Source organism: Hylobates moloch, unplaced genomic scaffold (assembly GCF_009828535.3).
Source record: "Hylobates moloch isolate HMO894 unplaced genomic scaffold, HMol_V3 SCAFFOLD_4, whole genome shotgun sequence".
NCBI lineage: Eukaryota > Metazoa > Chordata > Mammalia > Primates > Hylobatidae > Hylobates > Hylobates moloch.
In genome coordinates this window covers 37,883,837-37,899,531 of record NW_026652279.1, presented here as the reverse complement: position 1 = coordinate 37,899,531, position 15,695 = coordinate 37,883,837, and the positions used below count along the sequence as shown (strand labels likewise).

The following is a 15,695-nucleotide window of genomic DNA, read 5'->3' as shown; positions in this document are numbered from 1 at the left end:
AATAAAAATACTATAATTTTCTGTAATATTTTTCCAATCTTTTTCTATGTATGTACTTTTAAAAATAAAATTATATATACAAATTATCATTGCCTTTATTTTTCATGCTTTTCCTCAGATATGGAACACTCTTCATAAATCTTATTTTCAGTGACTGTATCATATTCTAGCAAGTAGACAAGCCAAAACTTAATGATGCCCCTGTTATTTATTATTTAGGTTGCTTCCAATTTCATTAAAACAAACAGTTTCATGGACATAAACTGATACTTTCTTTCTTTTTTTTTTTTTTTTTTTGAGATGGAGTCTCATTCTGTTACCCAGGCTGGAGTACAGTGGCGCAATCTCGGCTCACTGCAACCTCCACCTCCCAGGTTCAAGCAAGTCTCCTGTCTCAGCCTTCCGAGTAGTTAGGACTACAGGCACCTGACACCATGCCTGGCTAATTTTTGTATTTTTAGTAGAGACGGGGTTTCATCTTGTTGGTCAGGCTGGTCTTGAACTCCTGACCTCAGGTGATCCACCCACCTTGGCCTCCCAAAGTGCTGGGATTACAGGCGTGAGCCACCACACCTGGCCCCTTTATTTCCATAATAATCCTTTAGATTATTTCCCCAAGATACATTTCAAGAACTTCAATTACTGAGTCAGAGTGCATGGGATTTTATGGCTCTTGCATCCAGGTCCTCTTGATTCCTGTCAACTTGCCTGGTGCTGACTTGTGGCTCCCCGGTATTTTACTCTCCTGCCTCAGCCTCCGTTTAAGCTTGTTCTTCTTGATCTGGTGCCAGAATTCAGGCAATTATTAGGTCCAGGGATTCCTACATGGTTTGAAGGGATATACAGTTAGATACCCAACCAAGTTAGGCAAGTCTTGGGAAGTGAGGCAAGTCTTGAGTAAGGCAGAAAAGGATCCAAGCTTCGAGAAGTCGTGAAGTTCAAAACAATTGCTATCAAGCAAAACATGAAGCTTCTGCCCTCTCTAGTATAATCCTGCCAGTGGGGGCAGCTCTGAAATGCCTCCCACGGTCTTTTCCACCCAGCTGAGTCCTACTCCAACCTCAAGGTCCATCTCTTCTCTAAGCCCTCCCCACCCAGCAAGGAGCTAAGAGCCTCTAAAGCCCTACCTATGACATGGGTCCACAAGCACCCCATCCATCACATTGTGCCCACCAAACTATGAAAAGTAAGAAAAATGAGGACAACATGGGGAGCTTGTTATACAGTTTAATGTACATAATTTAAAAGCTGCCCTCTAATCTCAGTTTATGTCCTTCAAACTTTTTAGAAATTCACGTGTTCTTTCATTTATTTGTAAAAATGTAAATGGCTTTGTTTAATTAGAAGTTTGTTCATTCATCACGTTTTTGAGAGCTTACTACCTGCCAGGTGCTATAATAATCCCTGGAGACATAGCAGTGAACAAAACAGACAAAGCTTCCCCTGCTCAGCCCAGCTCAGATTCTGCAGATCAACGCCTTGTCTCCCCAGCTGCAATGCCTATGAGCAGGGCCTGGGTTTATACATCTTTGGATCTACACACAGTAAGTTCTTAATACACACTTGCTGAGGACAGAGTTTTATAATGATACCAACACTTCCTGGGAGGATGGTGGGAGCACTGGTGTGCACAGCAGTATGCATTGATGGCATACATCCTATGGGTCTCCCACATGTATGTATGGCATATGTATGCATGCATGGAAGCATGAAGTAGGCGCTGAAGTCAGCCAGCTCTGGCACCACACTGCCTGGCTTCCAGCCCCAGCTCTGCTGCAAGACCTTCAGCAAGTTCTTGGACCTCTTTCAGCTCATGTCCTCCCTATAATGGGGAGAAGATGGTAACAGCACTTGTCTCAGAGGTCATGAGGATTGAAGTCCTCAACACAGTGCTGGTTCCCTGGAAGCCCTCCTTAAATGTGGCCTGTTGCAGCTATAACCATAGCACCAATCAGGTGCTAAATGAACCAGCTATTAGGCAACAGAGTCAACATTAAACCAGGAGAAAACTTCCACACTCCAGGGAACCAATCTGAAATTGAAGATGTATTTGACTGGTTGGCCAGAAAAGTTAATAACATAAGAAATTTTCATTTGTACATAAAAGAGAGGGAAAAAAACTAGACAGACTTTCTCCTCCTTCTCCAAAGATGCCAATAATAGAAATATGGCACAATGCCCCTGCCAAATCCAGGTTTCTGTAATGATGGGCACATGCCAGAACTCAACCACAAACAGCCAGGCTGAGTTGGGGGGAGCAGAATTTGGGAATAAACACACACAGATTGGGGACTTTCCTGAAGTATGGACATTCCACAGACAGATCATTTCCGGTGCCACAGAGAGCTTCGGAATTTAAGAAGTCTGAGGGAGGGTGCAGTAGGGTGGGAAACAGAGCATGGGCCACAGCAAGCAGAAGGACAAAGGCCCAAGTTTGTAGAGGCTGCTGTTAGCACTGAGATTTAAGTGGAATGCTGTGCAGATTTAATATCAGTGGCGCAGATAAAATAATGTCAGCAGATTGGGTAATTAAAGCTACTTGGCTCACTTCCTCACTCTCTCACTTTCTGGAAGGATGCTCAGAGGGAAAAGAGATGGGTGCAATAAACCAAGAATTCCTCAGGATTATGAGGATATTTTTAGTTTCTCCTGACATCTAGGATAGCAGAGACATTATTTCAGGATCAGATCTTGACTATGCCCTTTACACTGGGCTAAGCATCACTCTTTAAAACCCTTTGATGAAAATGAGATTCTTTTAAAGATGTCCACAGACTAATTAAGACTACGTCTGGGGAGTCTTTAGCCCCCAGCAGAGGCCTTTTCTAACAGAGGGGAGCATATACTGTGAAGCCAGCTGCCACCACTCCTGTTTCTTACCATCTCCCCAAATTCCTTTCCCTACGTGCCCAGGGTTCCCATCTGGGCCTGCATCTGGATCAGATCTGATCAGCCCAGGCCTACAGCTACACCAGGGGAGTTGTCAGGGGGCCATAGCCAGGTCATCACAGAGCAGCACTGGCCCAACCACCTGTTCCCACTTGCTTTTTAAAGCTTGGGCTACTTGACAAGGAAAGAGTGAATTACAGAACCACAGAATCTTATTCTGTCCCAAACTGGGCAACAGTGGGCCTGATGTGTGCAACGAGATTTGCCAGGGTATAGCTGAGCCATAAGGCTGGTGATTACAGGCTGATAGCAGGTAAGGAACCAAAAATAGAGCAGGCCTGAGAGTGCGAGGAGCTACAGCACTAACTCCTCCAGATCCTTAGGGTGGTCCTGGATTCTCAAGAGGTAAGGCACCCTCCTCACACATGCAGAGACCATCTCTGTGCATGTCCAACAGACCAGAGGCCTGAGGCTCCAAGAAGGGACAGGGAGCATGGCAGGGGAAGGAGTTCAGGTCACTTAGCAGGGTCAGCTCTCTTAGGAAAGGTCTAGAGAACCTCATTAGGGCCATCCTCTTCCATTGCCCAGCTCCTATAGCAGAGGGGCTTATTGTGGGGACCTTGACAGAGCCCAGACAGCACATTTCTGAAAGGTAACCACTGAGTTACCACCCTCACAGGTAGTCCATTCCCATATGATGTCAGGGGGCACTGTATTATTCAAGAAGTGATTTTTGCTGAGCCATGATATGCCTCTCCCTAAATGGACCCAATTCTGCCTCCTGCAGTCACACAGAGTGAACTCTCCTCTTCTATAAGACATGCCTACAAATGTTTGAAGACAGGCATCACTTATCCTTTATCGTTCTGCAGATTAAACACACTCAGTCCCACTTCAACTATTTCTACTTGGCAGTTTTCAAATACATCCACTTCCTCTGGGCACATATTAGTTTGACTACGACCCTCTTGCTATGACTCTGAGGAATGAAGAAAGAACACAACCACAGGTTGCCTGTAATCCCAGCACTTTGGGAGGCCAAGGCAAGTCGACCACTTGAGCCCAGGAGGTCGAGACAAGCCTGGGCAACACGGAAAACCCCAACTCTACAAAAAACACAAAAATTAACTGGGTATGGTGGTGCATGCCTGTGGTCCCAGCCACTCAGGGGGCTGAGGAAGGAGGATTACTTGAGTCCAGAAGGCAGAGGTTGTAGTGAGCAGAGATGGCACCTCTGTACTCCAGCCTGAGCGACAGAGCCAGACCTTCTCTCAAAAACAAAAACAAAAACAAAAACCCACAACTCGCAACCACACAGTGGTTAAATGTGCAGATTTGAATCTCAGTTCTGTCACCCACTGTGCCTCAGTTTCCTCAGCAGCACCTGATAATCTTAGTTGCGGTGAATTAAATCAATCAATTCATGGAGAGCTCTTAGAACTGTGCTTGGCACCTGATAAGCATCTAATTAAGTTTTAGCTACTTCTTAGCACAATGCTTAGCATATAAGAAGTACATAATACATACACAAATCCTCCACCTAGATATTCCAGTTCCCTGACTCACCAGCTTGCTTACTGATAAAACAACAACAGTACCACCACTGGGCAAGGCTGCTTTGGAACTTTGATGAGGCAAGAAATGAGAAGTCTCCTGGTCAGTGCTTGGTGCATAACAAGGATACAATAAACATTAGCTTCCTCTCCCTTTTTATTGATGCAACAGTTGGGAGACCATTCTTCATGTCTCTCACGGTTTTGCACATCTTGCAAGCAGAGGCACTGACTGCCTTTGTTCCCGACTATCTTTTCAAGAAGATTTGCATAGCAAACAGCCTTCAAAGAGAGAGTTTCCCTCAGGATGGAGCAAAGTGCAGGCACACTTACTGTTCATTACAGAACTCTCAAGTTCCCTAGGCTCAGGACTTCTCTCCACTGTGTGTGCAGGTATCACCTGGCCCTCTTGGTGTCAACCTGTGGGGGTTGGAGCTCAAAGAACCAGTACAGGAAAATGATGATGTTCTGATTACTGTTACTGTTGTGAATCATAAAGTCCCTTATCTCTACCCCATGAGTCTCATCTTCTGCCAGCATGTATGTGTGGCAGGTTAACTCCTTAACTTGAAAGTATGTGAAATCTAAGACCCTTCATAGCTATTAGCAAAAGACTATAAGAAAGATAGTGGCAAAATAAACTCCTTTCCCATAGTCTTTATCTTAAAATGTCATCTACCACTTCACATCCTATCAACATTTAGCTGACTTTTTAAAATTTTTAAGTAAAGAATGTTTCCTTATTTATTTTCTTATTATTCCTGTTGACTTTCATCTTATGGATTCTAATTCAAATTTCTGTTCATTTGAGATATTTCTAAGGCTCTTTTTTTTTTTTTTTTCAGGGGGCATTCTTTTGAATTTGAAGACTCCTCTTTTTAAGTTCATTTGTCTGAGAGGCACAGACCATCATCTCTCCTTACATCCCATTCATTCCTCCCACCAAAACAGGTGCACCACCCTCCTTCTAAATCTAGTCTCTTAACTGTAGCATCAGACACCAGGTCTGTACTGAATAAAACTTGTGGAGAGCTTATAACTTCATTCAATTTGTTGGCAAGAGAACTGAAAGTTCTACCATCATCCTAGGGTGCTCTTCTCCTCTCCCTTCATCCTTCACTGAGAGCACAGAGCAGGGCTCTCATGCTAACAACCCTGCCTGTAAAAGGAGGGGATGCATGACCTGAGGGTGTGACTCAGGCAAAGGCCAGCAGGACACCAGCTGTTGTAGTTGTGCAGAACAGGTAAGAACAGAAATCTGAGAAATCTGGCCTAGAACAGCTAATTAACCCACATCAAGCCAGGATCTGAGAACATGGTTGTATGAATGGGAGCAGGGAAGTACAGATACTGCGAGACTCACCTCAGGCACTAAGAAAAGGAGGGAACACAGTTAAGGATAAGGTTATGGAAATGCCTAATACAATTTCTACTCACCTCAGGCAGCTAAGTGGAAAGCTGGTAGATACAGAAGTGGTCAGTGGCTCCATGTCTTTTTCAGATACCCTAAATTAATGCGACATGATCTTCACTCCTGCCTCCTACCACTACTTCCACTGCCACTCATTTTTAGATCGAGGATTTGTGTGCAAGATAAAGTCTAGCTTGCAGATACCCACTGACTATTCAGCTAAGCTACCAGTGATTTCCTTCCTCCCTCCCTTCCTTCCTTCCTTTCCTTCCTTCCTTCCTCCCTCCCTCCCTTCCTTCTTTCCTTCTTTCCTCTCTCTCTCTTTCTTTTGTTCTTTTCTTTCTGATGAAGTCTCACTCTGTTGCCCAGCCTGGAGTGCAGTAGTGCGATCTCAGCTCACTGCAACCTCCGCCTCTCGGGTTCAGGCGATTCTCCTGTCTTAGTTCTCCAAGTAGCTGGGATTACAAGTGTGCACCACCACACCTGGCTATTCTTTTTTTTGTATTTTTAGTAGGGACAGGCTTTCACCATGTTAACCAGGCTGGTCTCAAACTCCCGGCCTCAAGTGATCCACCCACCTCGGCCTCCCAAAGTGCTGGGATTATAGGCGTGAGCCACCACGCCCGGCTGAGCTACCAGTGATTTTCAAAGTTTTCTCTCTTGCTTTCTATAATTACCCTCCCTCCCACTACAAAATTGGTATATCTAAGTCTCAGCAACCAGTATGAAATTATAACTTATGATTCTTTTAAAAATAAATAAAAAATTACAAAGCCAACAAAACTCTTGAACTATCATGCTTTGCTATTATTCATCTTTTTTACATTTTGGGTTTTATTTTTAGATTTTACTGTCTAAAGATCTCTTACAATATTTTTTAAGCAGGGCAGGGTATCCCAAGACCTCAACATCTGGTCATAAGTTACTTGCAGAACTGTAGCACAGTTTTCTTTCTTTTGAAAAATAATTAGTCTGTGATGGCTTTAATGGATAGCAAATGAATAAAAACAACTTTTATCTTAACATAGTTTTAGCAGCAAGAATGAATTTTATCAGGCCCCATGATCAGGGATTATCTGGAAACATGCAGTAATAAGTTCCAAGAAAAACTCCAGGGGATGAACCCTTGGTCTGCAGGCCTCCTACCAGCTTAAACTCTACAGGGCTAGGGGTCCACCTTCATCCCACACCCAGGGTCTCCTTTGTGTTGTAGGGGCTCGACTGCTGGTCCTGCCTCCCCCAAGATGGCTTTCCATTTTGTCAAAGTGTTCACAAGTGCCCCAACCAGAAACTACTCTTATGCTTTCCTATACTATAGGTCGTCTGCTTTCACTATGTTTATGTAAGAGACAGGACAAGATCCAAACCTCATCACAATCTCCCAATTGCCAGAAAACCCAACCCTTTACCTATATAGATTAACTTCCAGTTTGTCCAACCCTGTAGGGGGTTGCTGTGGTTTGAATGTGTCCCCCAGAATTCATGTTTTGGAAACTTGACTCCCACTGCAACAGTTTTGAGAGGTGGGACCTTTAAGAGGTGATTAAGTAATGAAGGCTTTGTTCTCATTAATAGATTCATGTTATTTCAGGAATGGGTTCATTATTGTAGGAGTGGGTTTGTTATTTTAAAAAAAGTCCAACCCCCCTCTTGCTCTCTTATTCTCTTTTTTCCTTCTATGTTCCACCATGGGATGACACAGCAAGAAGGCCCTGGCAAGAAGCCAGCCCTTGAACTTGGACTTCTCAGCCTCCAGAACTGTAAGAAATAAGTCTCTATTCTTTATAAATTACCTGGTTTGTGATATTCTTTTATAGCAGCATAAAATAGGCTAAGACAGGGTCTTCAGGCTATTCCACCACAGATATTGCCTCTAGTCAAAAATGGCCAGACCCCACTCCCCATCAATACAGAGAAATGAAACCTGGTCAAGAGAAGAGGCCACTGCTGTCCCAAAGCACAGCTCATAGAATTACTCCCCAGACACAGGTACCATCTGGATTCTCCAGTCTTTGTAAGAACCTGAAATGGTAGCTCTGAGTAAGAAACCTTCAAGGGAAGCCATGAGGGACTCCTCCATCCTTCTTCAGCTTCAGCAGGGGGTCACATGTACTTTACAAAGTATGGTAAAGAATCTCACTGCTGCATCAATCAGTGGGCAAAGAGCCCATCATGACCCATCAGTGTCCCTGCTTCCTCAGGTTGAAGTCCTGTGACCACGTTTGTGGGGCTGACAGTTTCTGAAGTTAAGAATCTGACACATTTGTGCATCTGTCCTACTCCTCCCATCTATCTTCTCCTCTGCCACCCAACCCTTCTACTCAGAGTTGGGACATCAGTAACCTTTTCTGCCTAGGAAGGGACTAGTCCTGGACCTTCCTTGTTATCACTGTCCCCACACCCCCCCAATACACAACTCCAAAAGTAGCTCCTCAGGAAACGTCACTTCAGGCCTCAACCTCACACTGCAGAGCTTTTGGAGTGAGGTAGTTAAGGCACAGCTTTGAGTGGCTCTGAGTGCAAACAGAAGAAAGAAATCATCCCTGGCTTCAATGAGGTTCCAGTTTAATGGGGGAAGATGAGGTCCACGAGCACATATGAAAGCAGGAAATCACCAAGAGAGCATTATTTCTTGTGTGATAATGGGTTTAAACACCTCGTGGCTGCACTAACACAGTTAATCACCACCCCTGCTTCTTGACAGTCTTTCTTCCCTTGGTTTCTGGAATGCCATGCTCTCCTGTTTTTCTTCCTACTTCCTCTTCCTGGTCTCTAAATGACTGGCATGCTCACTCCTGAGGTGATCAAATCCAGTCCTGTGGTTTTATACACCATCTAGAGGCTGGTGATCTCCACACACATTTCTTATCCTACCCTCTCCACTGACCTCCAGAATTTGACACCTCACTGTCTACTCCAGATCTCGACTGGTTTATCTAACAAGACATACAGGACCTTTCCATTTCCTCCAGCCAAATGTGCTCTTCTCACAGCATTTCCCATCCAGGCAAAAGGCTTCACTGTCCACCCAAGTGCTCAGGCCCAGAATTCATCCCTCACTCCTCTCCCTCCACTTCCAATCCATAAGCAGCCCTGACTGGTTCTAACTTTAATCGTTTTTTTTTTTTTTTTTTTTTGAGATAGAGTCTCACTGTCGCCCAGGGTGGAGTGCAGTGGCGTGATCTCCGCTCACTGCAGGCTCCGCCCCCTGAGGTTCACGCCATTCTCCTGCCTCAGCCTCCCAAGTAGCTGGGACTACAGGTGCCCGCCACCTCGCCCGGCTAATTTTTTGTATTTTTAGTAGAGACCGGGTTTCACTGTGTTAGCCAGAATGGTCTTGATCTCCTGACCTCGTGATCCGCCCACCTCGGCCTCCCAAAGTGCTGGGATTACAGGCGTGAGCCACCACACCCGGCCTCTAACTTTAATCTTATCACTCCCCTCCACCTCCACTGCCACCAGCCATCCAAGGCACCATCGTCATGCTTTTAGACCACTATAGCAGTCTCCTATCTGCCTCCCTAATTCCACTCTCACTTCCCTACAGTTAGCTCCCTCACACAGTCAGATTGTGGTGCTCCCCACTCAACACCCTCCAACGGCTGCCCGCTACACACAGAATAAAACCCAAACCCCTTACCATAGCCTACACGGCCCTGCATCACCCAGCTCTGGCTCACTGCTCCAAACTCATTTCCTATTAAGCTCTGCCCTCCCACTCTTACACCCACTGGTCTGCTTTGCTGTTCTTCCAACCACACCAAGTTCACTCCTGACTCAGGGCCTTTGCAATGGACAGTTTTCCTACCCTGAATAGTTGTCTTCCTCCAGATCTTCTCAAGACCCCCTCCTTTACTTTATTGTTTTCTGCTTACATATCACCTCCACAGAGGGGCCTTTCTTGACTACTTGACCATCCTATATAAAATACCCCTGTACCCAATCCCTTCATCCCCTTATTCTCCTTATTGTACTTTATTGTTTCTTTTTTTTTTTGAGACGGAGGTTCACTCTTGTCCTCCAGGCTGGAGTGCAATGGCGCGATCTCAGCTCGCCGCAACCTCTGCCTCCTGGGTCCAAGTGATTCTCCTGCCTCAGCCTCTTGAGTAGCTGGGATTACAGGCCTACAACACCATGTCCAACTAATTTTTGTATTTTGAGTAGAGACGGGGTTTCACTATGTTGGCCAGGCTGGTCTCGAACTCCTGACCTCAGGTGATCCATCCACCTTGGCCTCCCAAAGTGCTGGGATTACAGGTGTGAGCCGCCACATCTGGCTCTTACTGTACTTTAAAATCACTGCTGGATGTTACTGTCTTCCTGTTCCACTAGAATGAAAATTACGTGAGAGTAGGGACTTGGCCTCACTCATCATTCAAGAAGCACTTGTTAAATGAATGAAAGTCATTCCTGGTAGAATGTCAGGTCATGTTAGCCACATTGATGGGAGTTACATTCTTTTCTGGGGAAGGGGACTGAATTTTTCATAGAAACAATAATGTAAGAGATGGTTACACTATTGATCAAGGTCCTAATGCCCACCTTTTAAAGAAACATGATCAAACCCCATATTTAACTACAACTTATATATCAAGCAATATAGAGCTCTCTAAAATACACTTTCATTAAAAAAAGAAAAATAATAATGAATCATATGTAAATATAATTTGATGTGATATATATCATAATTCATTGTTCAAAGTTATTATATCAAAAGCAGAATGATCATCTTCATTAAAAACATGGAATTCATAAGGCTGGGTTCATTGGCTCATGCCTGTTAATCCCAGCACTTTGAGAGGCTGAGGTGGGAGGACTGCTTGAGCCCAGGAGTTTGAGGCCAGCCCTGACAACACAGCAAGACCCCATCTCTACAAAGAATTCAAAAGCTGGATATGGTGGCGTGTGCCTATAGTCCCAGCTACTCAGGAGGCTGAGGCAGGAGGATTGTTTAAGCCTGAGAGGTAGAGGCTGCAGTGAGCTATACTTGTGCCATTGCACTCCAACCTGGGCAACAGAGCAACACCCTGTCTCAAAAAAAAAAAAAAAGAAAAAAGAAGTCATAGAATTCAGATAAGAGACTTTCCACTGACATCTCTGAAAATATATATGGAGGAAACTACAGGTTACTTGCCCTTTTGAAATATCTATTGAGAAATGTTGGTAGGGAGAGTGTTAGAAGGTAGCAGGGCATGGAGACACACCTGTGGTGTCCAGGAGGGCAGCATGAAGCCACTCAATCCCTGCAGCTCTATCTCCCCTGCCAAGATTGTTTGGAGTCAGGAGAGACTTCTTGTTGCAAGGAAAAGGTAAGCAGAAGATCCCCACCTGTCCCCATTGGCATTGCAAACACCTACATTCCTTACAACAGGAGAATCCCACAATCCTTACAAGTCCTGGGCCCAGTTTGGAGAGCCACTGGAATTCACACAGCCACATTGCCCTGAATTAGGAGCACAAGGTATGCACTTCCCATCTCTCCCATCTTTTGTGAGCCAAGCTGATGCAGCAAGGCACAATCTTGAGACCTCAGCCACCTCTGGATTGCATCCTGCTCTGGGGGCCAGTAACTACTGCACCTCCCAGCACTGGAGCTCCATTTTCCTTACACCAAGCTCACATGGGTGGCTGTATGCCACAACCCCAGTTGCATGGGCCCAAGATCAGCTGTGACTCTGGTCCTGTACAGCAGGGAAACCAACCCCTGCCACTGCACTTCCAGCCAGAGGAAAAATCTGTCAGTTCTGCCTGGGGCAAACCCACCCTTGAGCCAGCCAAATGGTTGCATGCCCTCCTCTAAATAGGAGAGGCCCCTGAGCCTTCAAGCAGTTGATATGCCCCTGCACCAGCAAAGTGGCTATGCACCCACACTCAAGACCTGAGAAACAGCTCCATAATAGTATCCCCCCTTTGCAGGCATGTCCCTGGCCTGCCTAGTGGCCCTGTACAACCCCCACCCCCAAAAAAGGGCCTGAGAAACCCACAGGACATTTCTGGCAGGTATGCCCTTATGCCAGCTAAGCAGCTTTGCACCTGTGTCCCAAACCTAAGAAACAACGCTGTGGACCATCCCCAGCAGATATTCTCCCAGGCTGGCCGAGCAGCTGTCTGCCCATGCCCCAGCCTGAGATATAGCCCTGTGGGCCACCTCTGGCAGGCATGCCACCACACCAGTTGAGCAGCCTTGTGCCTGCATCCTGGACCTAATAAGCAGCTGCATGGGCTGCCCCTGGCAGACACATCACCAGGCTGGCTGAGCAGCTATAAGCCCATGTCCTGAGATGAAGAAAGAGCCCCATGGGCCATCCCCAGTAGACATGCCCCCCAGCCAAGCAGGCAACCATGCAGCTGTGTCACAAGCATGAGAAACAGACCTGTAGGTAGTCCCCAGCAAACACAACCTGAGTCCAGCCAAGTGGACTTCTGTCAGCATCCTGTCCTGAGTCTGAAAAGCAGCCCCACAGACCACTCCTGACAGGCACACTAGGTTGGCCAAACATCTGCATGCTCATGCTCCTGGCCAAAATAACAGCCCTGGGCTCCCAAACTCAGCAAGCTAGACCCAAATTTGGCCAATCCATCATTTACATTTATATCCTCCAACCTTAGAAAAAAGCCCAGCAAGCCCAGCCTGGCAAAGCTGCACCACTGTCACCACAAACTCTTTCAGCCTAGGTCACTGAGAAATCACAAATGCCACTAGTGTGGATTACAGGTGAAGAAACTACACAGAGACTACACTAATGCATCCACCTAGAACCCAGGCAAATGCACCCCACTGAACCGACATCACAAGACACATTCATATAAGTCTTTCTCTACAAAGCCTACTTCATAAAATTGGAAGAGGCAACTTTTCCACCAGATGCATAGAAATCAATGTAGAAACACAACCATGAAAAAATCAGAAAACATGTTACCTCCCAAGAAAAATAATTATCCAGTAACAGACTCCAATCATAAGGAAATATATGAAATGCCAGAAAAACAATTCAAAATAATAATCTTAAGGAAAATCAGTGAGATAATCTGATGAAATCAGGAAAATAATTCAAGATTTGAATGAGAAATTCAACAAAGAGATGGATATCATTTAAAAAGAACTAAAAGGAAATCAATTAATGCAATAAAAATTAGCAGAAAACTTCCTAAGTCTTAGGGGAGAGATGGACATTCAGGTCTAGAAAGCTCAAAGAACCCCAAATAGATTAAACCCAAACAGCTCCTCACTAAGGCACATTATAATCAAATTGTCAAAAGTCAAAGACAAAGAAAGAATTTTAAAAGCATCAAGAGAAAAGCACCAAGTTACATATAAGGGAATCTCTATTAGACTAACAGGAGATTTCTCAAAAGGAATCTTACAGGCCAGGAAAGAATAGAATTTAAACTACTGAAAGAAAGAAAGGAAAAACTCTGTCAGCCAAGAATATCATACCCAGCAAAGCTAACTTTCAGAAATGAAGAAGAAATAAAATATTTCACAGACAAGCAAAAAGTAAAGGAATTCATCACCACTAAACTGGCCTTACAAGAAATGCTCAAGGGATTCTTACATCTGGAAATGAAAATATGAAAACCACCATATATATATAAAGACTCTACCAAAAAACTTAGAACTGATAAATTTAGTAAAGTTACAGGACACAAAATTAATATACAAAAATGAGTAGCATTTCTATACACAAGCAACAAACTAGCTGAAAAGAAATCAAGAAAGCAATCCCATTTACAATAGCTACTAAAAAAAATAGGAATAAATTTAACCAAGGAGGTGAAAGACCTCTACAAGGAAAACTCCAAAACATTGATGAAAGAGATTGAAGAGGATACAAACAAGTGGAAAGGCATCCTATGCCCATGGATCAGAAGAATTAATATTGTTAAAATGACAATACTACCCAAAGCAATCTATAGATTGGATGCAATTCCTATCAGAATACCAATGAAATTCTTCACAGAAATAGAAAAAAAAAATCCTACACTTTATATGGAACAATGAAAGGCCCTAAATAGCCAAAGCAGTCCTGACCAAAAATGACAAAGCTGGGGATATCACACTACCAGACCTCAAAATATACTACAAACCTGTAGTAACCCAAACAGCATGGTATTAGCATAAAAACAGACACATAGACCAATGGAACAAATAGAGAACCCAGAAATTAATCCACATAGGTACGGCCAGTTGATTTTTGACAAAGGTACCGAGAACATCTTTGGGAAAAGGATACTCTCTTGAATAGATGGTGCTGGGGAAACTGGATATCCAAATGCAGAAGAATAAAATTAGACCCCCCACCGCTCATCCTATACAAAAATCAATTCAAAATGGATGAAATACCTAAATGTAAGACCTGAAATGATAAAATTACTAGAAGAAAACATAAGGAAAATGCCTCAGAACATTGGTCTGGGAAAATATTTAATGAATAAGACCTCAAAAGCACAGGGAACAAAAGCAAAAATAAACAAATAGTATTATATCAAATGAAAATGTTTCTGCATAGCAAAGGAAGCAAAGAAAACAAATAGTGAAAAAACCTACAGGATGGGAGAAAATATTTGCAAACTACTCACCTGACAGGGGATTAATATCCAGAATATGCAAGGAACTCAATTCAACAGCAGAAAAACAATCTGATTAGAAAATGGGCAAATGATATGAACAGACATTTCTCAAAAGAAGAAATATAAATTGCCAACAAAGATATGGAAAAATGCCCAACATCACTAATCATCAGGGAAATACAAATCAAAACCACAATGAGGTATCATCTTATCCGAGTTAGAATGGCTAATTTTCAAAAAGACAAACAACAAATGCTGGCAAGGATGAGGAGAAAAGGAAACTCATATACTCTTGGTGGGAATATAAACTGGTATAGCAACTATGGAAACCAGTATAGAGGTTTTTCCAAAACTAAAAACAAAACAACCATATGATCCAGCAATTCTACTACTGGAAATTTATCCAAAGGAAAAAAGGAAATCATATCAAAGAGACGTCTGTATCCCCATGTCTACTGCAGCACTATTTACAATAGCCAAGATATGGGATCAACGTAGGTATCCAACAGAAGATGAATGGATAAATAAAATGTTGTATAGATACATAATGGAATACTATTCAGCCATAAAAAAGAATGAATCTTGCCATTCGCGGCAACACGGATAGAACTGGAGGACATTATATCAAGTGAGATAAGCCAGGAACAGAAAGTTAGACACGGTGTGTTCTCATTCATATGTGAAAGCCAAAAAACGTTGATCTCAAAGAAGTAAAAAAGTAGAACAGAGGATACTAGAGACTGGGAAGGGCAGGAAGAAGGGTGGGATAGGGAGAGATTTCTAAAGGATACAAAATTACAGCTAGATAAAAAGAATAAGTTCTACTGTTCTATACCATGGTAGGATGACTATAGTTAACAATAATATATTATATAGTTTCAAATAGGTAGAAGAGGATATTGAACGTTTCAAACATAAAGAAATGATAAATGTTTGCAATGATGGATATGCTAATTGCCCAGATCTGATCACCATATATTAATTGTATCAAAACATCACTATGTACTCCATGAATATGCACAACTATTATTTGTAAATTTTTAAAAATTAAATTAAATTTAAAAAATGTTTACATCTTGCTAAGGAGTCCTGTATTACCTATGTGTCCCATTGGCTCAGACTTTAAGGGACTCACAGAGAAAGGCATGAGTTCTAGACTGCCTTTGCACTGACCAGATGTGTCTCAAGAGCTTTGCTCACATGGCCCAAATGATGTGATGAAAGGAATACTGGGTGAGTCCTATTGTGTCATGTGCCCCTAGGCTTTAAAA

At 43.5% G+C, this 15,695-nt stretch overlaps 1 protein-coding gene across 1 annotated transcript in view; it reads right to left on the bottom strand.

Annotated features, from left to right (window-relative positions):
- MYLK (myosin light chain kinase) overlaps nt 1-15,695 on the bottom strand; it is a 226,436-nt gene that overhangs the window by 209,090 nt on the left and 1,651 nt on the right. The window lies entirely within an intron of this gene.